Raw genomic sequence first — 24,604 nt, 5'->3', positions numbered from 1 at the left:
AGGTTTCCAAGGGAACAATGGCTTTGAAATGCTTATTTCTCAATAACTATTTCTGATAATAATTGTAGTGTTCCTGAGGGACGCTAAAAAGAGAGAATTGTGAGAAATTTCAGAAAACGCAATATTTGGAATAAAGTTCTGGTATGACACAGAGGACAAAAGAGATGAATTAAATAAAAAGAACAATAAATTAAAGAGTAAATTGAAAATAAACAGTGATATATATATATATATATATATATATATATATATATATATATATATACACACACACACACACACACACACACACACACACACACAGTTGTGCCCAAAAGTTCTTGGAGAATTGGTAATATATGTACCATTTTTAAAGAAAACATGAACAGGCAAAACACATTTCTTTATTTCTTATGGGATACATATTCAACTGTAGGTTATAACAGAATGGCACAATCATAAAACAAAACATGGCAACAAAGAAAAAAAAATGAAATGACCCTGTTCAAAAGTCTGCATACCCTTAGTTCTTAATACTGTGTATTGCCCCCTTTAGCATCAAAGACAGCAGGTAGTATAGCTGCCCATTCGTCTTGGCAAAATGCCTCCAGGTCATGCAAAGTCCCCAGAGTGGCTCGATGATATTAAGGTCAGGAGACTGTGATGGCCACTCCAGAACCTTCACCTTTGCTTTGTGCTTAGGGTCACTGTCGTGCTGGAAAGTCCAAGAGCGTCCCATGCGCAGCTTACGTGCAGAAGAATGCAAATTGTCTGCCAGTATTTTCTGATAACATGCTGCATTCAACTTACCATCAATTTTCACAAGATTCCCCATGCCTTTAGAGCTCACACACCCCCAAAACATCAGTGAGCCACCACCATGCTTCACAGTGGGGATGGTATTCTTTTCACTATAGGTGTTGCTGACCCCTCTCCAAACATAGCGCTTATGGTTGTGACCATAAAGCTCTATTTTGGTCTCGTCACTCCAAATTACAGTGTGCCAGAAGCTGTGAGGTGCGTTTTTTTGTGGCATTGGCGCAGTAAAGGCTTCTTTCTGGCAACTCGACCATGCAGCTCATTTTTGTTCAATTATCGTCGTATTGTGCTCCTTGAAACAACCACACCGTCTTTTTCCAGAGCAGCCTGTATTTCTCCTGAGGTTACCTGTGGGTTTTTCTTTGTATCCCGAACAATTCTTCTGGCAGTTGTGGCTGAAATCTTTCTTGGTCTACCTGACCTTGGCTTGGTATCAAGAGATACACGAATTTACCACTTCTTAATAAGTGATTGAACAGCACTGATTGGCATTTTCAAGGCTTTGGATAACTTTTTATATCCTTTTCCATCTTTATAAAGTTCCATTACCTTGTTACGCAGGTCTTTTGACAGTTCTTTTCTGCTCAGTATCTAGCCTGCTCAGTGCATCTACTTGAGAGCTAACAAACACATTGACTATTTATACACAGGCACTAATTGCAATTTAAAAAGCCACAGGTGTGGGAAATTAACCTTTAATTGCCATTTAAACCTGTGTGTGTCACCTTGTGTGTCTGTAACAAGGCCAAACATTCAAGGGTCTGTAAACTTTTGATCAGGGCAATTTGGGTGTTTTCTGTTATCATTATGATTTAAAAAGGAGCCAAACAACTACATATGATCACTATCCTTAAATAAAAGACAGATTTTTTGCATGATCAGTCATATTTTCAATATCAATGCCAAAATTTCACAATTTCTGCCAGGGTATGCAAACTTTTGAGCACAACTGTATATATACAGTTCTATATGGGCTGTTCTCACTGCTACCATCAGGCAGGTGGTATCGCAACATCAGGACCCGCACCAGCCGACTACATGACAGCTTCTTCCCCCAAGCAATCAGACTTTTGAACTCTTGATCTCTCACGATCAAAATACATCAGCACTGCACTTTATTAATCTTATTATCTCACACTGGACTGTCATAAATTATATTCTCTCTTAACAACACATTGGCAACTTACTATCAACCGACAGCCTGAATGTCAATACAGTACAATACAACCTACTGAATGTTTTATATATACTATATATACTTTTTTTTTTTATTGTATAATGTGTATTCTATATTGTGTGTATTGTATAATGTATATTGTATGTTATTATTTGTATATTGTGTTGTGTGTAATTATGTGCATATTAGATTTTAAATTGTGTTGTGTAAATCTGATGTTTATTGTAAATTGGTATATGTCTCATCACTGTCACGACTGCTATGTTGCTCGGAACTGCACCCAAGAATTTCACACACTATTGCACTTGTATATATGGTTGTGTGACAATAAAAGTGATTTGATTTGATATACATATATATATATATGTATATATGGAATAATGTGTCCCTGAACAAAGTGGGGGGGGGGGGGGTGTCAAAGTCAAAAGTAACAGTCAGTATCTGGTGTGGCCACCAGCTGCATTAAGTACTGCAGTGCATCTCCTCTTCATGGACTGCACCAGATTTGCCAGTTCTTGATGTGAGAGGTTACCCCACTCTTCCACCAAGGCACTTGCAAGTTCCTGGACATTTCTGGGGGGAATGGCCCTAGCCCTAGCCCTCATCCAACACCCTCACCTCACCCTCAATCCAACAGGTCCCAGACGTGCTCAATGGGATTGGGATCTGGGCTTTTCGCTGGCCATGGCAGAACACTAACATACCTGTCTTGCAGTGATTTCTTGCAGGAAATCATGCCTTAAGCCATTTTGCCACATATTTGGAGAAACATTGTCCATTTGGAAGACCCATTTGCAACCAAGCTTTAACTTCCTGGCTGATGTCTTAAGATGTTGCTTCAATATATCCATATAATTTTCCTTCATCATGATGCCATCTATTTTGTGAAGTGCACCAGTCCCTCCCACAGCAAAGCACCCCCACAACATGATTGATTGTTTAACAAGATGGCGCCGCGGATGGCCACCTCGGTGTAGCTCTTCAGTTCTTTTGTTGTTTTTGTTTGTTTGTCCTGTGTTTAGTAATATTTTTCGAGTCAGTTTTACCAGGGACGAACTGCTGAACATTCGGCAGCATATACCAGACAACCTTTTCCCGGTTTTTGAATATTCGGACGTTTTGCTGGACATTTTAGTCGGAAGCGCAGCTGTGTTGTTTAAATGCGCTTTGAGACGCAGGCGAGGGAGACAAGCAGGCATGCTGGTCAGGCTCCATCGGCGAGGATTTTGAACAGCGCTGCCGAGTATTCATCTAGAGAACCTCCGCTCTCTTCCTAACAAAATGGACGAACTACATCTCCTCACCCGCACAAACAAGGACTTTTCAAACTCTGCTGACTTGTGCTTCACAGAAACCTGGCAGAGTGAAGCCATTCCGGACAGCGCGTTACATCTGCCAGGCTTTCAGCTGTTCAGAGCAAATCGCATCATGGATTTAACGGGGAAAATGAGAGGTGGTGGAACATGCTTTTACATCAATGAAAGTTGGTGTACAGATGTAACAACATTAAAGAAGATGTGCTGTCCTAATTTGGAAGCGCTCTTTATTAACTGTAAGCCGTTCTACTCGCCGCGGGAGTTTTCCTCGTTTATTCTGGTGTGTGTGTATATCACGCCAAACGCGTGTGTGAACACAGCGCTGCAACAGCTGACTAATCAAATCACAGACACAGAACAACAATACCCGGACTCAGTTATTATTATTCTTGGGGATTTTAACAAAGCAAATCTCACACGTGAACTGCCCAAATACAAACACCACATTACATGCCCACCAGAGACAGGAACATACTGGATCATTGCTACACAACAATAAAGGATGCATATCGCTCTGTCCCTAGAGCAGTTTGGGACTCTCTGATCAATGTCTGGTTCATCTTCTTCCAACCTACAGGCAGAAATTAAAATCAACCAAGCCAGTAGTAAGGACTATAAAGAGATGGACCAATGAAACAGAGCCTGCTTCGATTGCACGGATTGGAGTGTTTTTGAGGCTGCAGACACAGACCTGGACGAGCTCACAGATACTGTTACATCATATATCAGTTTCTGTGAGGATATGTGCATTCCTACTAGGACTAATTTAAAGTTCAACAACGACAAACCGTAGTTTACTGCAGAGCTCAGGCAGCATCGTCAGGCCAAAGAGGATGCTTACAGGGGTGGGGATAAAGTATTGTACAATCAGGCCAGGAACACACTGAAGAAGGAAATCAGAGTGGCTAAAAGAAGATACTCTGAGAAGCTGAAAAACAAGTTTTCAACTAACGACCCTGCATCAGTGTGGAGTGGCATGAAACAAGTCACAAATTACAGGACTCCTACCCTCAACCCTGTGGTGGACCAACAACTGGCTGACAACCTGAATGTGTTCTACTGCAGATTTGAAAGGCCCAATCATACCCCACACCCACTCTGACCTTCACTTCACACAAACACCAACACCTCCAGCAACCCCCCTCCTCCCCCCTCCTGCTACTCAACCTGCACTTAAGATCTGTGAAGATGATGTGAACCGGGTCTTTTGGAAACAAAAGACGAGGAAAGCTTCCGGCCCAGATGGCGTCTCACCAGCGTGTCTTCGATCCTGTGCTAACCAGCTGACCCCATCTTCACACAGATCTTCAATAGATCACTAGAGCAGTGTGAAGTCCCATGCTGCTTCAAATGCTCAATCATTATTCCTGTCCCACAGAAACCAAAAAGCACAGGACTTAATGACTATAGACCTGTCACCCTGACATCTGTGGTCATGAAATCATTTGAGAGACTGGTATTGGCCCACCTGAATAACATCACTGGACCCTTTCTAGATCCCCTTCAATTTGCTTATCGAGCAAACAGGTCTGTGGATGATGCAGTCAACATGAGATTGCATCATATCCTGCAACATCTGGACAGACCAGGGACATATACAAGGATCCATTTTGTGGACTTCAGTTCGGCTTTCAACACCATCATCCCAGCTATACTCCAGAACAAATTACACCAACTCTCTGTTCCCATGTCTATCTGTCAGTGGATTACCAGCTTTCTGATGAACAGGCAGCAGCTTGTGAGACAGGGGAAACTCACTTCCAGCACCTGTACAATCAGCACTGGTGCCCCTCAGGGATGTGTGTTCTCCCCACTACTCTTCTCCCTCTACACCAATGACTGCATCGCCAAGGACCCCTCTGTCAAGCTCCTGAAGTTTGCAGACAACACCACTGTCATAGGCCTCATCTGAGATGACGATGAGTCTGCATACAGAAGGGAGGTTAAACGGATGGCTGTCTGGTGCAGTCAAAACAACCTTGAGCTGAACACGCTCAAAACGGTGGAGATGATTGTGGACTTGAGGAACACCCCAACACTGACCACCCTCACCATTCTAAACAGCACTGTGGTAGCATTGGGTCATTAAGGTTCCTGGGCACCACCATCTCACAGGACCTGAAGTGGGAGACACACATTGACCCAGCATAGGTTGTACTTCCTTCGCCAGCTGAGGAAGTTCAACCTGTCACAGGCGCTGCTGATACAGTTCTACTCAGCAGTCATTGAGTCTGTCCTCTGCACTTCAATAACTGTCTGGTTTGGTTCAGCTATGAAATCAGACATCAGAAGACTACAAAGGACAGTTCGGACTGCTGAGAGGATTATTGGTTGCCCCCTGCTCCCCCTTCAAGAACTATACATTTCCTGTGAGGAAAAAGGCTGGAAAAATCACTCTGGACCCCACTCACCCTGCCCATTACCTTTTTGAACTGTTGCCTTCTGGCCGACGCTTCAGAGCTCTGAGCACCAGAACCGTCAGGCACAGGAACAGTTTTTTCCCTCAGGCTATCCATCTCATGAACAGTTAAATTGCCCCATTGAGCAATAACTATGTGCAATACACAGTTTAGTCTTTTTTATATTTATCCAACACATCCAACCTCTTCTGCCATTTCATTCCTCTGAGAAAAAAAAAACAAAACAAAAAAAACATTTGCAATGTACATAACAGATTGTATTTGCACTGTACATAACAGATAACAGATTTGTATTAGATTTGCACTACATGTGTATGTGTGTGTATGTACGTATGTGTATAATTATTTTTTTAAAATTATTATTATCTATGTCTTGCTGCTGTTTTTGTATTGTTTTTGTATTGTTGTACACTGGAAGCTCCTGTCACCAAGACAAATTCCTTGTATGTGTAAGCATACTTGGCAATAAAGCTGATTCTGGTTCTGATGATGCTGCAACCCCCATGCTTCACGGTTGGGATGGTGTTCTTCAGCTCGCAAGCCTCACCCTTTTTCCTCCAAACATAACGATGGGCATTATGGCCAAACATTTCAATTTTTGTTTCATCAGACCAGAGGACATTTCTCCAAAAAGTAAGATCTTTGTCCTCATGTGCACTTGCAAACTGTAGTCTGGCTTTTTTATGGTGGTTTTGGAGCAGTGGATTCTTCCTTGCTGAGCAACCTTTCAGGTTATGTCGATATAGGTCTCGTTTTACTGTGGATATAGATACTTGTCAACCTGTTTCCACCAGCATCTTCACAAAGACCTTTGCTGTTGTTCTAGGATTGATTTGCACTTTTTGCACAAAACTACGTTCATCTCTAGGAGACAGAATCATCTCATTCCTGATCGGTATGATGGCTGCATGGTCCCATGGTGTTTATACTTGCGTACTATTGTTTGTACAGATGAATGTACCTTCAGATGTTTGGAAATTGCTTCCAAGGATGAACCAGACTTGAGGTCCAAAAAAAAAAGATTTTTCTGAGGTCTTGGCTGATTTCTTTTGATATTCCCATGATGTCAAGCAAAGAGGCACTGAGTTTGAAGGTAGGCCTTAAAATACATCCAGAGGTACACCTCCAATTCAGTACATCTCCTATCAGAAGCTAATTGGCTAAAAGGCTTGACATAATTTTCTGGAATTTTCCAAGCTGCCTAAAGGCACAGTTAACTTAGTGTATGTAAACTTCTGACCCACTGGAATTGTGATAGTCAATTAAAAGTGAAACGATCTGTCTGTAAACAACTGTTGGAAAAATTACTTGTGTCATGCACAAAGTAGGTGCCCTAAACGACTTGCCAAAACTATAGTTTTCTAATATTAAATCTGTGGAGTGGTTAAAAAATTAGTTTTAATGACTTCAACCTAAGTGTTTGTAAACATCTGACTTCAACTGTATATATAAACTGTATATCTAGTGAAGTTATTGTGAAAAAGCAGGGGAATATTTATTGCAATACAAAATATACGCACTGCAGAAGAATTTCAAAAATCTAAGTTTGCCTCATGCTATTACCAGATAGACATGCATACATTAATCAACAGAGGCAAAACAACAAGATAAAGTTCCAAGGTAAATAAGACATGTTGCCTTAACAGACCTATAACCATGAAATGCAATTACTGCAGTATCACACCTCAGTCACCTCACCTCTTTTGCCTACAAACTCGAGCAAACCCAGGAAATGCAAGACTTCACAAGACAGCTAGTGGCTATTTATAAAGCCTCTATCTTCACTAAAATTCACAGCCACATACTAATAAATGCTTTCAACCTAACCCACAATCAACAAATACAATCCTGAGCTTATGAGCATCTAAGGCTACATAAGTACAGCTAATTACTGTTCATCTGTGTGAAATACACCAAACAGATAACAAGTTAACAAGGATGAAGCTATAGATGTCACTGAAGCTTTCACTTCAAGTTTAGGTTTTTCACACACTTTGAATCTTTGAAAGATACTCACATAACACTTAACTTCACAGTGAGAGAGATATTCTGAGATCAGTCCAATCCAAGCCTGTTGGCAGAAGGTCAGCCTGAGGTTCAAGGTGAAGTTCAGGTTTAAACCATCAGCATTTCACGCTCTGTAGAAACCTTGATCCGCAGGATAACCCTGAGGTCTGAGTCTGCTCTAATTGGTCAGATTTATCAGGACCCTAACGGCTTCTGCTGTCATATGAGTGAAGGTTGCTGGTAATTTAGCTGTAATGAGGCAGCCTGAGGCTCTGACTAGATTCCTGGTCCAGGAAAGAATTAACAGACAAACACTCCCCTTACTTCCTCTCTCAAACACCAGATCATTTGCTCTCTCGCTCTTAATATTTCAAGCCACAACTGAAGACCAAACATTCAGTCCACTGAACGGCGTATTCTCTCTCACTCACACACAACCTCCCACTCACTCTCTCTTATGACATTAGGGGGAGAGGAAGCGGTGCTCAGACGGAGAGGAAACTATGTTTGGGGGAGATAAAGTGGCAAGCCACCACTAAAATAATACCTAGCATTCTCTCCTATTATTGTTTGAATTGGAGAAAATGTGAGGGCTGCTTCCTGTCTCCCTGGGAGAGCAGTCAATTTCGGCCAGCAGTGGTGAGCGAGCGAGAGAGGTGAAGAGAGAATAAATGTGAAAAAAGAAAATCTGGTGAGTAAAGACAGGGAAACAAAGAAGTGGAAAAAGACAAAATGATTGAAACTTTGCATTGTTGCAGTGCATGTGGCCATAAATGTTTTCACTCTTCTCAACAGTGCAGAAAGCACAGCAATGGCAAGCAAATCTAATGGGGATAAGTGTGTGTGCTCTGTCATTTTAACAGCTGTCTGAGAGAGAGAGAATTGAGAGAGAGAGAGAGAGAGAGAGAGAGAGAGAGAGAGAGGGGAATAAAATGAAGCTTAACTCATCTCAGCTGTGCTTAATAAACAGCTTTCCTGTTCTAATCAGAAGCACCAAGTAAAAGTCACAATGGGTTCAGTCTGATTAACAGCCACAACAGTATAAAATAAATAAAAGGAAAACCCACAATAATATGTAGGACAATGCAGAAGGGCTTACAACCTTCCCACAAAGCAACACCATTTAAGAACCATTATTGTTTTTCTATCCTTTTGTGGCCTCTCAAATTTAAAGAGTTTCAAGCAAGTTAGCATGTTACATTTAGTTTAGGGTGAATCTCACGAAAACTGCAATTTTGTCATGAAAATAATGCCATATTGCCACTTTTGTGTGTGTGTGTGTGTGTGTGCGTATGTGTATTTATTATAAATAATTTAGGGTGAAATATGAACCGGACATTTGAGATTCATACTTATACCCTGTTCTAAATAGGCACAATGCAACATGCTTCCAGCGACAAGCAATTTGTCTGTCCTCACTAATTGGGCAGACAAATTGTATAGCAATTGCATAGCGTAACAACTAAATCCTATTAGCCTGTGGTTCGATTTCACTGGCCTTACAAGGAGAGAGTCCAAAAATCTGCGCGTGTGTCCATGTGGTAGACATGAGACATTGCAAATTAAATTTCCTTGCTCTAACAAAAAAGTACCATGGTCCAATCATGTTCTTTGGACATGGTACCATTGGAATACCACTGTACTTTTTTGGATATTTACAGTTTCAATACTGGAAACTGGACATGGTACCTTGGGTAATATAATATCATATCATGTACCATATCAATACATATTTTTTTTTTTTTTTTTGACATGTACCATTGCAATACTGTGTTTTTTTGGACATGTACCATGGTATCATGTTATTCTTTGTTTGTAGTAACTTGAAGCACCATGTAAATACCATGGAACATTTATATGGTAATCATTCATTAAGATGGTAATTCTCAAAGTACCATAGTATTACCATCAGATACCATGATTGTAGTACGGTACCGACAGAGTATATTTGTGCAACGGTGTGGTCACATTTACCTTCACACAGCAAAATTACATGGGCAAAATATAGTCATCCCAATGGGAATCTGCGCAATCGTGTATTTTGCGCGATACGCTTCCGGTGGGGAAGAATTTCCCTGGACGGATTTCGTATGGAGTTCAAGGCGAATTTGCCCCGTTGACCAATAGTAAGTTGCTTGGTTTGGCAGTGACCTCTGTGTGGGCGTTGCTTCATACACAGCTACACTGAATATTTACAATGGACAAGGATATTATTTGAGCAGAGTATAAAGAGCAGCATTAAAAAGAGGTTGCTTGGCAATTAGTTGCCTTACGACTCAGTACACTTGACATTACGTTGATTAACGTATATGGGGAGTGTCTTCTTACATGACCTAGTTGAAACCTCTCTACAATAACGCCAATATTCTTATATTGTCTATGGTGTTTGAGCCCCGCCTGTTTTGGCACGAAGCCATCTGCTATAAAAGCAGGTGCACAAACACCATTTCCTCAGAATTTCTTTATTCAAGACAGCGATCATCTCTTGTCTAGAAGCTCTCTACCCTTCGGCGTCGATATACACGAGTCAGCAGGCAGAATCTTCACAGCAACGAGAAGACTCTCCGCTCCCCTGCAGTCACTTCGCTGGTGAACAGGTCTCAGCATCCTGATTCCCCTCAGCGCTTCAGCAAGTGTTGTGTATCCTTACAAAGCAATTGCATATTGTGTTGTATATTGTGTGAATATAAATATATATATATATATATATTTACATTGGCAGCCAAAAGTTTGGAATAATGTACAGATTGTGCTCTTATGGAAAGAAACTGGTACTTTTATTCACCAAAGTGGCATTCAACTGATCACAATGTATAGTCAGGACATTAGTAATGTGAAAAATTACTATTACAATAAAAAAAAAAGAAAAAAAAGAAAAAAAAAAAGAAATCAAACTATTCAAAGAGTTCTCATCAAAAAATCCTCCACGTGAGGCAATAACAGCTTTGCAGATCCTTGGCATTCTAGCTGTCAGTTTGTCTAGACACTCAGGTGACATTTCACCCCACGTGAATTGTCGGACACTTCTCACGCACCTTACAGTCTAGCTGATCCCACAAAAGCTCAATGGGGTTAAGATCCATAACACTCTTTTCCAATTATCTGTTGTCCATTGTCTGTGTTTCTGTGCTCACGCTAACCTTTTCTTTTTGTTTTTCTGTTTCAAAAGTGGCTTTTTCTTTGCAATTCTTCCCATACGGCCTGCACCCGAGTCTTCTCTTTACTGTTGTACATGAAACTCATGTTGAACAGGTAGAATTCAATGAAGCTGTCAGCTGAGGACATGTGAGGTGTCTATTTCTCAAACTATAGACTCTGATGTACTTATCCTCGTTTATTTGTACATCTGGCCTTCCACATCTCTTTCTGTCCTTGTTAGAGCCAGTTGTCCTTTGTCTTTGAAGACTAGTGTACACCTTTGTATGAAATCTTCAGTTTTTTTTTTTGGCAATTTCAAGCATTGTATAGCCTTCATTCCTCAAAACAATGATTGACTGATGAGTTTGCTGTTTCTTTTTTGCCATTTTTGACCTAATATTGACCTTAAGACATGCCAGTCTATTGCATACTGTGGCAACTCAAAAACAAACACAAAGACAATGTTAAGCTTCATTTAACGAACCAAATAGCTTTCAGCTGTGTTTGATATAATGGCAAGTGATTTTCTAGCACCAAATTAGCAATTTAGCATGATTACACAAGGATAAGGTGTTGGAGTGATGGCTGCTGGAAATGGGGCCTGTCTTGATTTGATCAAAAATGACTTTTTTCAAATAGTGATGGTGCTGTTTTTTACATCAGTAATGTCCTGACTTTACTTTGTGATCAGTTGAATGCCACATTGTTTGTTTCTATCCCTCCTAAACATGTTGTACCCAAACACAGCCATTGCGGAAGATTTATTTAGCCATGTTTCCAAGATGCCGAGAAAATCCAAGTTAGAATCAGTCAGTAGATGTTCCAGTTGATTGTTCTTTGAGACAATGCTTCAAATATTTGTGTGTCCACCTAAAAATCCCTTCGGTTTGGAACGAGGATCCCAGAGAATTTTTGCATGATTAAGAGCTCGGAAAAAGTTAGTTCTGTGATATTTCTTGATTGCTGGATTTAGATTTTGTTTAGGAGAAGTTTGTTTTTCGGGACTCATTTAATTAGTATACCCCATTGAGGGGGACACTGTCAAAGTTTGCTAATGCCGGCTGTCCACAGAAAAAAGTGTCCCTCACAAGCCGCCCGGGAAAGAACACCCACCCGCGGCTGCATGCACAAACGGGATGAAGTGGGAGCTTGGCATATCCAAAGTGTGGGATGGCATTATTCCAAGATCAGTCCCTGGCATGGATGTAGCCGCCAGGGCCTTCCACCCACCACCGTCCTCACCTCGTGTTTGTCCACATCTCCCGCAACATGCCGCCCATCTGCCAATCTCGCAAAACGCTGAAGTCTGTCGCCAGCAGTCAGGTGAGGCCCTGGATTTGGTTGAATATCCCTAGGCATCAGGAGGGTTATCATCAAGTATGAGATAACTCGGCATGTTCGACTTAATTTCACTCTCCCCATTAAACTTGTCCAACTTACTGGCAGAATGGCTCGGCCATTGTTTAGAAGAGCTGCGTAAGTTGCTTGCTGGCTCCATGTGTTGAGAGTGGTACAATACTGAATATCTCGGTGACTGGTTAAGTTTGTGTAGCAGCAGCACACGGATAGAAGAAGAAATGCAAACACAACATAAAACAAACACACTTTGAACAACATCAGAAATGATCTGTCGTTACAATGTATTGATTTTGTATATGTTTTTAAAGCGCAAACCGGGTTTTAGTTGATAGGCAGACATTTTGTGAAATTGTTTGTGAGTGTCCTAGCAGCACCTGCAGCACACGCCTGACTGCAAATTCATACTGCCATCTTTCTCATGCCATCCCAGATGTGTATGACTTTCTTTCTTCTGCTGAACACAAATGAAGATTTTTTTTGAAGAATATTTCAGCTCTGTAGGTCCATAAAATGCTAGTGAATGGGTGCCAAAATTTTGACGCTCCAAAAAGCACATATAGCCATTGCAAAAGTAATCCATATGACTCCAGTGGTTTAATGAATGTCTTCTGAAGCAAAACGCTAGATGTGTAAGAAATAGATGATCTGGCCAGTTGTGGTATGCACATTCATGAGGGTGAAGTTCAAGCTTCCTCTCGCATGACGTAATCACGTTGGCAAGGTCACACTAGAACTGACGCGTCAAATATGAAAATTATGGAAGTGCAGTATTGTTTACAACAAAGGAGGAGGAATGTTATACAGAATCCGAATTGGTTTAGCTATAGATTTGTATTTGTATCTTTTTCATTTGCTTATCCCGGATGCCTCAACCTATTGAAAAATGTTCGATTACAGCCGCGGGAATCATCGCAAGAGCAAAGACTAAATATTCACAGATTCCCTATCAATGATCCTGATCGACTGAAGGCTATGACTGTTCGCTGATTCAACACACCCACTGAGTCACTCAAAATATTGAGGGTGTGCAGTGAAAATTTTTCCCCGCGCTTACGTCACTCGAGAGGCAGCTTGAACACCCTCGTGAATGTGCATACCACAGCTGGCCGGAAGCGAAGATTTATAGTAAAAAAAAAAAAAAAAAAAAAAAAAAAAAGAGTTTTAAATGTTGATCTGTTTCTTACTTACACTTAGCATTTTGAGTGGATTAACATTAATTAATCCACTGGAGTGGCATGGATTACCTTTATGATGGCTATTAGAACTGGGCGATATGGCTTCAGAATTTAGATCTCGATATTTTTCAGCAAATTGACTATATTCGATATATATGTTGATAATTATGTTTTTGCTCTGAAATAGCATAAATTTTTTTTTTTTTTTTTTTAATCAGAGGAACCATAATTTCATATAAACAGCCATTGCATGTAGAATGCCATGTAGAATTAATATTTCAAAAGGCATTCAATAAAAATCTATTTAAAAATGAAGGCATGTTTATCACAGTTTTTCACTAAATTAGCACAAGGGAGATTAAAATGTAATAATTGATAATTGACATTGATTTGCACATTTATACTTATATTTAACATACAATCATATATGGAGTGGTGGCGGAGTAGTGGGCTAAAGCACATAACTGGTTGCTGGTTCAATCCCCACAGCCATCACCATTGTGTCCTTGAGCAAGGCACTTAACTCCAGGTTGCTCCAGGGGGAAGTGCACTGTAAGTCGCTTTGGATAAAAGCGTCTGCCAAATGCATAAATGTAAATGTAAATATATATACGGAAGCTTAATAAAAATCTTATTTACCTTCATGTATTTTTACTAAAACGTTTTTTCTTTGTGAATGAACAAGGTGTGCAAAAACTACTTCACTTATTTTTTGGAAACCAGATGAATATTGCATCATACTAAATTATTAGTGTGGAACCCAGTCAAGTTTATTATTATAATATAATACTGAATTATTATTATTAGGGCTGCAGCTATTGATTATTTTAGTAATCAAGTATTCTACCGATTATTCAATCAATTAATTGAGTAATCGGATAAGAAATACTTTTGCCTTCTTAAAGAGCAATAGTAAATATACAAAAGAGAAAAGACAGGTCTCTCAAAATGAACAACAAATTGGTTTCCTTTTTACATTTTTATTGCTTAAATTGCATATAATAATATTATCTGTCAAAACTAAACCCATTTAGTGCATTTAAGTGCCATATTACATTCTGGGTTTTAAAGAAAACATTTTCTGAAATGCAAAAACAATTAAAAAAAAATTAAGTAATTTCAAATTACTTTAACCTAAACACAACCTAAAACTAAGGCATACATTTAAATAATAATAAATAATAATAATAAATAAACATTGCTTTAAGTTGGTGCAACTTAACTTTCAGAACTACAAGTTTCAACCTAACTACAGCTCTGGCATAACGTAAGCCTTTACTGTCTTCTTGGAAGGCTTTGTGGCATTTGTAGGAGGCCAAAAAAAAAAAAAAAATCCAGGAGATCATATCTTCTGAATGAGGTAGATATGGTGTGTGTGTGAGTGTGTGTGCATGCATGTGTGTTTAAGCCTTTAAAGGAGCATTTGGTGGTTACAATGAAGAAAACATGCAACATGCTCAGAACTGAGGCTTGCTCTGCGCTTTGATGCAAACTTTCCTGCTGCAGAAAACAGATGCTCTGATGGTGTGGATGTTGCCGGAATACACAGCAAGGACTTTGCCAGTGTTGGATTGTGCACTGCATTTGTTTTCCACCATGACAGTGGATTCTCCTTCTTGGACAGGGGGATGTTCTCCGAAATACATCAAGACCTCCATCTGCACAGTTTGGATTAACTGCTGCTCCTCATCGTCTTCATCACTGGTGCTGGAGTCTGATGATGATTCCATTATATTGTCGAGGAACGATGTTGCACCTTTGACATGCGTTACAGGGTTGTCTTGTGCTGAAGGCTCCATTTTCACTCGTTGGGCTGCCTCGCTTCCTTTTTGGCAGCAAGTGCCAAGGCTTGTACTGTGCTTTGGACCTTGAATGCTTCGTCAGCAAGCAAGAAGTAAAGTTTTCTAAACCTGGGATCCAAAGCAGCAGCAATCAGGACTGTGTTTGGAGATTCAGGTTGAAACACAGACAGTCCTTGCCATCTTGCTGTGATCTGTTCTGCCACATGAACCTGGTATGGCCTTACTGTTACAGTCTCAAAAACTGAACTCTGTATGGACTTCTTAAGGCTTTGCACTAGCTGTGGAAGTGCAGAGAGGGTAACATAATGTTGCTCACTCAGAAACACCGTAGCTCCTTCAAATGGCTCAAGGGCCTGGCTCAGCTCCTCAATCAGGTTCCACTGTTCAGGCTTAAGATCAAGGTAGTGGTGTTTTCCTCTCGGAGTCACTGCTGGGTCCGAGAGTGCAGCAGTCACTGGCCATCTTTGTTCCAGAATCCTGGATAACATGTGATAAGTGCTGTTCCAGCGAGTACTTACGTCTTGAAACAGCATGTGTTGTGGTGTGCCCATTTGCTGCTGCTTATCCTTTAGCTTAGTGCATGTCAGCTCACTCCTTTTAATGTTAATGTTCGACAAGGCATCTTGCAGCAGCCACACGCTTGGAGATAGCTTTGTGGTTCTTCAGAGCGCTTTGCACAACCAAGTTCAGGGTGTGACCTGCACATCGCACTGATGCCCATCCATGCTCTTCTGCCAAAATCTTCACCGCTGCTAAGACATTAGCACCGTTGTTGTGGACAACAGCTTTGATTTTCTCTGGTAGAATGCAGAATTTGGCAATAACATCCTCAAGCCACTCTGCAATATCTGCAGCCATGTGTCTCTCTTCAAGGGGCATCGTTGTCAGACTATGGGACTCCATTTCCCAATCCTCCCTAAGAAAGTGACACGTCACACCCAGATATGCCTCTGTAACACAACTCGTCCAAATGTCGGTTGTGAGTGCAATGCTGTCAGTCTCCTTAAGGGTGTTCTTCAACTTGCCTTTCATTTCTTCATACTTTTTCTCCATCATTTTCATGAAGTAGGTTCTTGAAGGAAGTGTGTACCTGGGATTGAAAGTGAAAATCATCCTTTGAAAGCCTTCATCCTCCACCATGGACAGTGGATGCATGTCTGTGACAATCATGTTCAAAATGCTGTCTGTGAACTCAGCTGCTTGCTCAACTGAACATGGTGCAGTCCATACGACGCTGTGATTTACTGAAAAAGAGGTGAAATAATTATTATTGATATTTATTACTAGGCCTAAATATCATACTGTAAGTTCATAAGACTGGCTAATGTACATTTATTTACTATGTTGAAGGGTTGCCCTACACCTGCTGACCCTACTCACTGCAATCAAATAAACTGAATATATCTGCTGTAATGGATTGGTGCATTTTAGGCTCCAATTTCTACTTACACCACCTGATATTTTGCTTTCTGGGGTATTTTATGCATCACTGTGAGGGGAGTATGTTCTTGTGTGTGTGTGTGTGTGTGTGTGTGTGTGTGTGTGTGTGAAAAACTATCATAATAACAACATGAATGAAGCTCAGGTTTTCACAAAATGACTGCAGCATTTTATTTTCTGTTGTTATTTTCTTGAGCAAAACTTAGCTAACTTAGGGACATCATAACTAGCCAATATATTGATTTACGTTCTTAACTAGCCATTACATATAGCCATAATTAACGCACATTCTTCACTAGCCTTCATCTCAACTAGCAATCATACTGAAATGCTAACATTAACGTTACCTTGTGTCAGGTCCGCTCTGTGGACTGGATGCTTTCTGCTGAGATGCTGAAGCATTGACGTCATGCTATTGTGGAAGGCAAGTTCGGTTTTAGAATAGACACAGTGTACAGAGTTTTCTTTTTTTTTTTTTCTCAGCTTAAAATTATCCCAAACTCTGGACACTTAGTCATTTTCTCTGGCCTGTCTCTTCACCTTGCTCCTCACTATTTTCTCTCCCTTTCTCCATCTAATCACGTCTAACCACGTATCCACAGCGTAAGCGCGTTGTGCAACAGTAATAATCATCCGTGTGAAACAGTGACCACTGAGCAGTACGGATTAAACGAAGCGATAATTTCTAGTAATCGAGTTACTCGAGTTTCTCAAGAAATCGTTTCAGCCCTAATTATTATATTTAGGATAAGATTTTTAAAAGATAAATTAATATATTTCTGTCCTATTTACTTCACTCTAAACTGGGGTTTTTATTTTGACACTGCATGGAGTCGTATTTATTTCACCTTCACCAGGAGCTTTTATTATGAAATGGAAATATTTGTTTGACAGTTATGAGTTTCGTATCTTGTGAACTGCTGTCAAACTCTCCTTACTGTTCTGCGTTTGTAGATTTGTATAATAACTTTATAGCGGTTACTAATGTTTGAAATTGCTTGAATGCTTGAACCTATAGTACTTCACAATGCCGGTGAACTAAAACACTAGCCCATGAGCCCGCCCCCCCCCACACACGTGCACACAGATCAGTGCATCGCCGTTTCATTCTGAAGTGAACACAGACCATGTTTATCTGTCTTTAATCGCAACCTTTGGCAGTTAAATAATCACATATGATCACATCTCCATTTTGATATTATTTTGATTAATTATACAGCACTGAAGGATCATGAAATTAGTCTACTGATGCACTCTATGAAACTTAGTGGTCAAATAAAAGGCTCATTAAAATCATCACGATATTCATAATATTGTTGAATTTTATATTGTCAGCAAAATCATCGCGATTATATCATGGGTATTCAATGTATCGCCCAGACCTAATGGCTATATGTGCTTTTTAGAGTTTCAAGATTTTGACACCCACTTACCTGCATTGTATGGATCTACAGAGCTGAAATACTCTGCTAAAAATCTTCATTTGTGTTCTGCAGAAGAAAGAAAGTCATACACATCTGGGATGGCATGAGGCCGAGTAAATGCTGAGAGAATTTAAATTTTTGGGTAAACTGTTCCTTTAAGGGTAAGGAGAAGGACAAAGAAGTTGAGTGTGGGTCTATATGTATTTGTGTATATGTGGAGGGAATAAATACAAAGTCCATAAATTAACCTATCTTGGACCACAAACACAACACAAACCACACACAAATATACACACAGCACACTCACTCTCCCCCTTCAGTCCCTGCAATCAGCATCATTTGTTCTCTGGTCAACCGCTTCCCGAAAACAGCGAGGGAGACACACAGGCTGCATTCCATGTAATCACCAAGGCTTTTACCAGTATGGCCACAACTAAAAACCCAATCCAGGAAGGGAGCAGTCATGATCAGGGCTCTCCAGCACAATAGCGTGTTTGTTGTTTTGGATTCTCTTTCACTCAGATGTCCTTCTCTTTTTAAAGTATTTTTCTAAGTGGAAAGAACCTTTTAAAAAGGCCTCTTGGCCTAACAGCTTATCAACCACATCGAACCCTTCCCACTTATTTTGGCCAGAAAATGAAGAGCTGAGAGTGTCAGGTCATTACCCCGGTGGTCTTCTTTCATTCAAAAGAGCACAAGTAAATTAATAAAAGTATGGGAAAACTGCTGACTCAATAACAAACAGGTCTGAACAAGAATTTCAACAACAGAAGTTGAGACAGATGCAGAACAGTTCACAAGGCTTTGTAGTCTGCAACACCAATGGACCAACACCTCATGTCAACAGTCACTCTTCGTTTGACAGCAGCACACATGTCCATCTCACTGACGGCCTGCATCGTGTCCACATGCGAGTTTTGTCTAGAGTATCAGAATATATATATATATATATATATATATATATATATATATATATATATATATATATATATATATATATTTTTTTTTTTTTTCTTTAGTCAATGCATTTACATTCCAATATGTTAAGTTAGATTTAAGTTGGACTAAAACATCTCGTCATTTTAAAATGTAAATGCTTTAGTCCAACAGTCCGTTTTTTGTGAACTAAAGACCTAGTTAAAGGTGCAATATGTAAGATTCAGGACCCCTTGTTATTAATGACACCTGTGGCCGTTAAGTGAACTGCAGCCAGCTGCCTGTTGCTCGTGCTCGTGCACACACTCCATAGGGACGCGAGCGAGCCACTGATCTATATATATCAAGGTAGCTTGCAATTCGTCAGCGTTAGCAGGCAAGGTCAAGTTAGCTAAAATTACACAGATCAATCCTTATGGCACTATATTTCACATGCTTTGCAGTTATGTAAGCTTACCTGTCCAATAAGAAGAACGCCAATTCAGGGTCGGTTTTGATCCACAAAACCAAACAAAGATCCCTCCAGGAATCAAATACCCTGCTGATGTTCACTCTAGTTTTCGCTCGACCACGATCACGTTCCCGCTTAGCCAGACGGGATTCAGCAAATAAATGCTGTTGTTTTATTTATTTTTATTTTTTTTTGGCTTACTCTGAGTTTGTGTAGGAGTCGGTGTTGTGCTGGATTCCATCTCTAAGATAACATTACCTAGGGTTGCAGTTTGTTGTCGCTGTTGAATTGTGGAAAAAAAGCTATTACTGTCTGAGGCAAGGCTCTTGGGAGCACGCATAAACGTCACACCCTTTGGATTTTCCAGGCAAAAGCGACCCGCTCCCTTCGCATGAAAATCAGTCTACAGGCTTTAATAGGCAACCTAGGAAATCCGGGAAGGGCTCATTTTTTAAGTTGCATTACAAGCCGTTCACACAAAAAAAGGCGAATATTACATGAAAATTGTTACATATTGCACCTTTAATGTGATTGTAGCTTGGCTTCATCCAGCATGTAATCTCGTTAATCAGACCACAACTAGCCTCAAAGTTGTGCGTTTGTTCTGAAAGACAGAGGTGATGGGTTATGTGTATTTAGCACCTCCTCAGATGACATCCTTCATTTAAATATTTGATTGCACATCATGTCATGTATTCATGGACAGACAGATGAAGACTGTAGCTCGACTATGCAAAAACCTACTTGTAGTTTGATTATAACTGCGCATGAAAACGTGCTGAGTGTTGAGAGGGGGCAGAATTTTAGTGCAGTGGCGCCCTCGTCTAATGATCCTGTTAATAAAAAAGAAGCCATTCAAATATGTGCAGTCTGACAGTAATGCAATCCCAAAGGACGACCCCACATTGAGTGAGACAGTCTGGATTGATGACTCAAAATATTCCAAGGGAAAAAGATCATGCCTTCTCTCTCCATTACCATAGTAAAATGAGCATGTACTCTCACACACGCACTGTTAATTACCCATACAAACAGCCTTCCAGTGCACATGTGTAATGATGGGTGTAATTTTGTTATGCATGATCATGTATGTTAAAATTCTCTCTTGAAGCCCAGCTTAATGTGCAGAGTCAACTACAAGTAAACTATCTGTAGGTTGATTTCACCTAAAAGTGCAACACTGTGACTCAAACATTCCTCTATTTATTTAAGCGGCCCATCCAGCAGGACACAGCAACACTGGCTTGACCAATGGTGTGAATTCTGGGCATGACCATCTGTTTGTACAACTAATGGAAGACAGGGGGAGTTTTCTGGAATCTGTTTGAAAACGGTCTTAATTTTCCCCCATTCCGATTGGTAAAGCTAGTGGGGTGGAACTACAAACTTCCGTTAAAAAACAAAACAAAAAAACGGCACAATGAAACCACAAACGTTGTGCAAATAGATTTGAAAAACATCTAAACCACACCATATATTGTGGCTGGCACATAGAAAGATGTGGAGGCTGTAAGGTTTAGAGTTTTGTTCCTAATATGTGGAAAGTCAAGAGGAGGGGATTGTGGGGGGGGGGGGTCTTTGGAATGTAAGGAATGTCCATTGTTTAGGCATTGAGTTTCCTTTGTTCTTTCTTGTTCCTTAGCACAGCGGGCAAGGTCTTGCCGTGAGAGTGCTTTTTCTAAAAGCTTCCTGATGTTTCTTGGCCCAAGTTTGCTGTCTCTGTCCTTCCTAACTTTCCCCCACAAACACCCCAACCACCCACACCACTCTCTGTTAGCCTTGTCAGCTCGTAAACTCATAGAGTGAAGTGCAATTAGGGTTTCTCCCAAAAAGACCAGACAGCCTTTGATATATGGTCATTGAAATGTCTCTCAACACTCTATTCCCCTCCTGAGGGCAGTGGTGCTTACTGCTTTGAGACCAGCGTTCGGCCAGTTGGCTTCTTACAGTTGATTACAACCACAGGTTCTAGTAATGTGATTTGCACATGGCTACTCTCATTTGTTAACTTCTCTTTTTCAATTGTATTTTCTATGTGAAGTGCTGAGACATGGAAAATCAGTTGTGTGTATAGGTAATGTGTAATCTTTTTCTAGGTTAAAATACTTTCTGCTGCAGCTTAATGTGCAGACACGACTATAAGCGAGTCATTCAGGGGTTGATTTCCCAAAAGAGATTAAACTCTCTGAATCTGTGGCGCTTTCAACGTTGCTCCATTTGAGTGGTCCGACATTGCAACATTTGCTCAACTCATGGTAGTTTTTGGGCAGAACTACCTGTTTTTTTGACCAATGGAAGACAGGTGGAGTGTTTGGGAATCCTGTTTAAAAGCAGTCATTGATTCTCTTCCAAAACCTAGTGAGCTGCCTCCTGAGGCACCATTTGAAGGCATCATAGGTATCATTGTTCCTCTCGTGTTACCGCTATTGAAAACAACTGCAAGTTGAGTCTTCAGTGCACTACACATGAGGGGTACACAAAGTTGCTGACCATGAAGAGTGTATATATGTAACATCTTATGTGGTCAGCTCACCCAATATCTTGGAACATACTTAATATCTTGATAATTCCATTTGACTGACATTACACACTGCCTCTTTAACATTGAGATTGTTACATATGGATGATCTTTAGTAACCATTTTCCCTGGCAAATGGTGTAGAAACATTTGTACCAATTCCACTCTAGACACGGATATGCCAAAGCAAGAAAGCAACATATCCCTCATTCACGTGGCTTTCCTGTGAAGGCCTTCCCTTCCTTTAAGTCTTGGCACACATTTGTGTGTGTGAGTATGTGTGCCTGCTTCAGAATATTCCATACCTATACGTTCACAGCCCATAAATGGCTGTACATTTCAGACTTAGCTTGAGTCAGAGACAAACTACGTATTCCAAAACAATTCTTCCGCCCCTGACAATGGTTGTTTGCTATGAATAAACAGTTCTGTCCTATGGTTCCCAGCCCAGCTCCTAAAGCTGCTATTACAGTCAGCATGTGTAACAGGAAGTGGGAGTAGGAACTAGGAGGAACCAGACATCCAGAACTTTCAGATTAGGCACACTGTTCAGTAAGATGGGCACCACACCTTCAGGCATAGCACATCAAGTTCTAATAACATCAATAGATCAATTACACTCTCTTTCACAGTGTATAACACAAGTTTGCAACATGCACACAAAATCTAACACTGGCACAAAACTCAAACGGAGAAGACACAAACTCTGTATTTATGTGTGTGCAATTAAAAGCTTGCGTTCAATGAACAAATCCTGAACTCTGCATTCCAGACTGCTCCTGAACAATAGTGTGTGTGTGTGTGTGTTCTGTGTGTGTGTGTGGGGGGGGGGGGGGTTGGATGGTTTATGAGGACTTTTTTTTTAGGTTACAAACTGGTAATTTCAAGGGTATTATGCTATAAATGTGTTACATTTCTCATGTAAATAAATAAAGTCGCTTAAAAAAAACAAAAACATACTAAACGATATTTTATTGAAAATGTAACAATGCAGAAAGTTTTTGTGAGGGTTAGGTTTAGGGCTGAGGTTAGGGTTAGGGGATAGAATCTATAGTTTGTACAGTATAAAAATCATTATGTCTATGGAGAGTCCTCATAAGGTTAGCCGCACCAACGTGTGTGCGTTTGTAGGAAAACATTTCACAGAACAGTGAGTCTCTGGCCACTGCACACCACAAACATCCTTTGAACTGTACAGCTCATCTTCCCATTCACAAAGAGCAGTCTGAGGACACAACATCTCCCTGTTCATTAACTGAAGGACAGACAGAGGAATATTCATTAGAAGAAGGTTGGTGCACACACTTACACAAATTCTAATGATTGGCGGCTGGCATTAAAATAGTACTGTTTTCCACAGAGCTGTGAATATAAAACAAACAAACAAACACACACACACACAAACATCTCTATCATGTTCCTAACTGTACAGTCATACATTCCTCTGCCTTTAACTAGATGTGGAAATGAGCCCTGTTTGATGCATGTGATTTTTACCAGCATATATAAAAATACACACACACACACACACACACACACACACACACACTCACAGCTATTACAAAACCTCATGTACACAGTCACACTCGAGTCCTTCTTCACCATCATCCAGACCAGCCATGATCCTGGCTTGAAGAATCCTTCTCTTTTTTGTGCACACAAGCACACACTCACACCTTTAGAAAGCTGACATAACGCTCTAAGAACCAGTGACAATAAGAACTATGCTAAAGTGCTGTTGAATCACTATTACATCACATTTATACATGGTGTCAACAGTACTGGCCTCAAATGCAGTGTTGTAATCAAGACCACCTAAACTGAGACCAAGTCAAGACCAAGACCAGAGTGTATCGAGACCAAGACAGGACCAAGACTTGGAGGGGTTGTGACCAATTCAAGACCAAGACCAAGGCAGGGCGAGACCGAGTCAAGACCAAGACCAGACCAGTGCGAGTCCAACACTGCATGACACACTTAGGATATTCCCATAAAAACACCCACAGAAAACAAATGAATATTCCTCTTCATTCACCTCTTTTATTGCCATATATATATTTGTGTGTGTGTATCAGTGTACCATGAGAAATGTCTTGATAAAATAATCAAAAGGCATTGCAGAGGTGAATTTTATGTGTGTGAATTTCCCTTTGTTTTCTATGAGCAAACAAATACAAACAAACACTAAAGAGCTGACATCAACTTAACCATCTTTATTCAACACTCCTTTTCCAAGTTTTACCATCCACCTAAGACAATAACATTTTTGTGCAAGCATAACATCAGGTTTTCTGGATGACTCTTCCCCTAGAAACCATCATTAAGTACAGAATATATCAAACAATTATTCAATACTTAAGTCTTCCCTTTTCTCTGTCTTTTCTTAAACAATATAATAACTTTTTTGTTGTTTTTGAACCAACAACAAGCATTGTATAAATGTGTGCAATTGCTAACCACATAGCTAATAGAAAATAGAACAAAGAATGCCAAACATAAGCAAAGCAGCCTATTTAAAATGTAGATTTTTCATATAAGTGGAGGCGCATTACTCAGTCTCCACTCTCTGCTGTCACATCTCCAGCTCTTTCACCCAAGTGAGGGAGCGTTGTTGGAGCTGACATTAGCTAACGTTGATGTAAC

The 24,604-nt window shown here is 40.3% G+C and overlaps 1 protein-coding gene across 3 annotated transcripts in view; it reads right to left on the bottom strand.

Annotated features, from left to right (window-relative positions):
- LOC127448141 (protein Shroom4-like) overlaps positions 1-24,604 on the bottom strand; it is an 81,990-nt gene that overhangs the window by 19,091 nt on the left and 38,295 nt on the right. The window contains exon 1 of one of the 3 annotated variants that reach the window (XM_051710656.1): positions 7,729-8,103. The exons of the other annotated variants lie outside the window; for them this stretch is intronic. The gene's annotated coding sequence lies outside the window, so the exon portion shown is untranslated. Of the gene's footprint in view, positions 1-7,728; positions 8,104-24,604 lie in introns of those variants that run through there. 3 annotated transcript variants of the gene reach the window in all.

Source organism: Myxocyprinus asiaticus, chromosome 1, assembly GCF_019703515.2.
Source record: "Myxocyprinus asiaticus isolate MX2 ecotype Aquarium Trade chromosome 1, UBuf_Myxa_2, whole genome shotgun sequence".
NCBI lineage: Eukaryota > Metazoa > Chordata > Actinopteri > Cypriniformes > Catostomidae > Myxocyprinus > Myxocyprinus asiaticus.
Note: the sequence above shows the minus strand (reverse complement) of the source record. Positions and strands in the feature narration are given on the sequence as shown.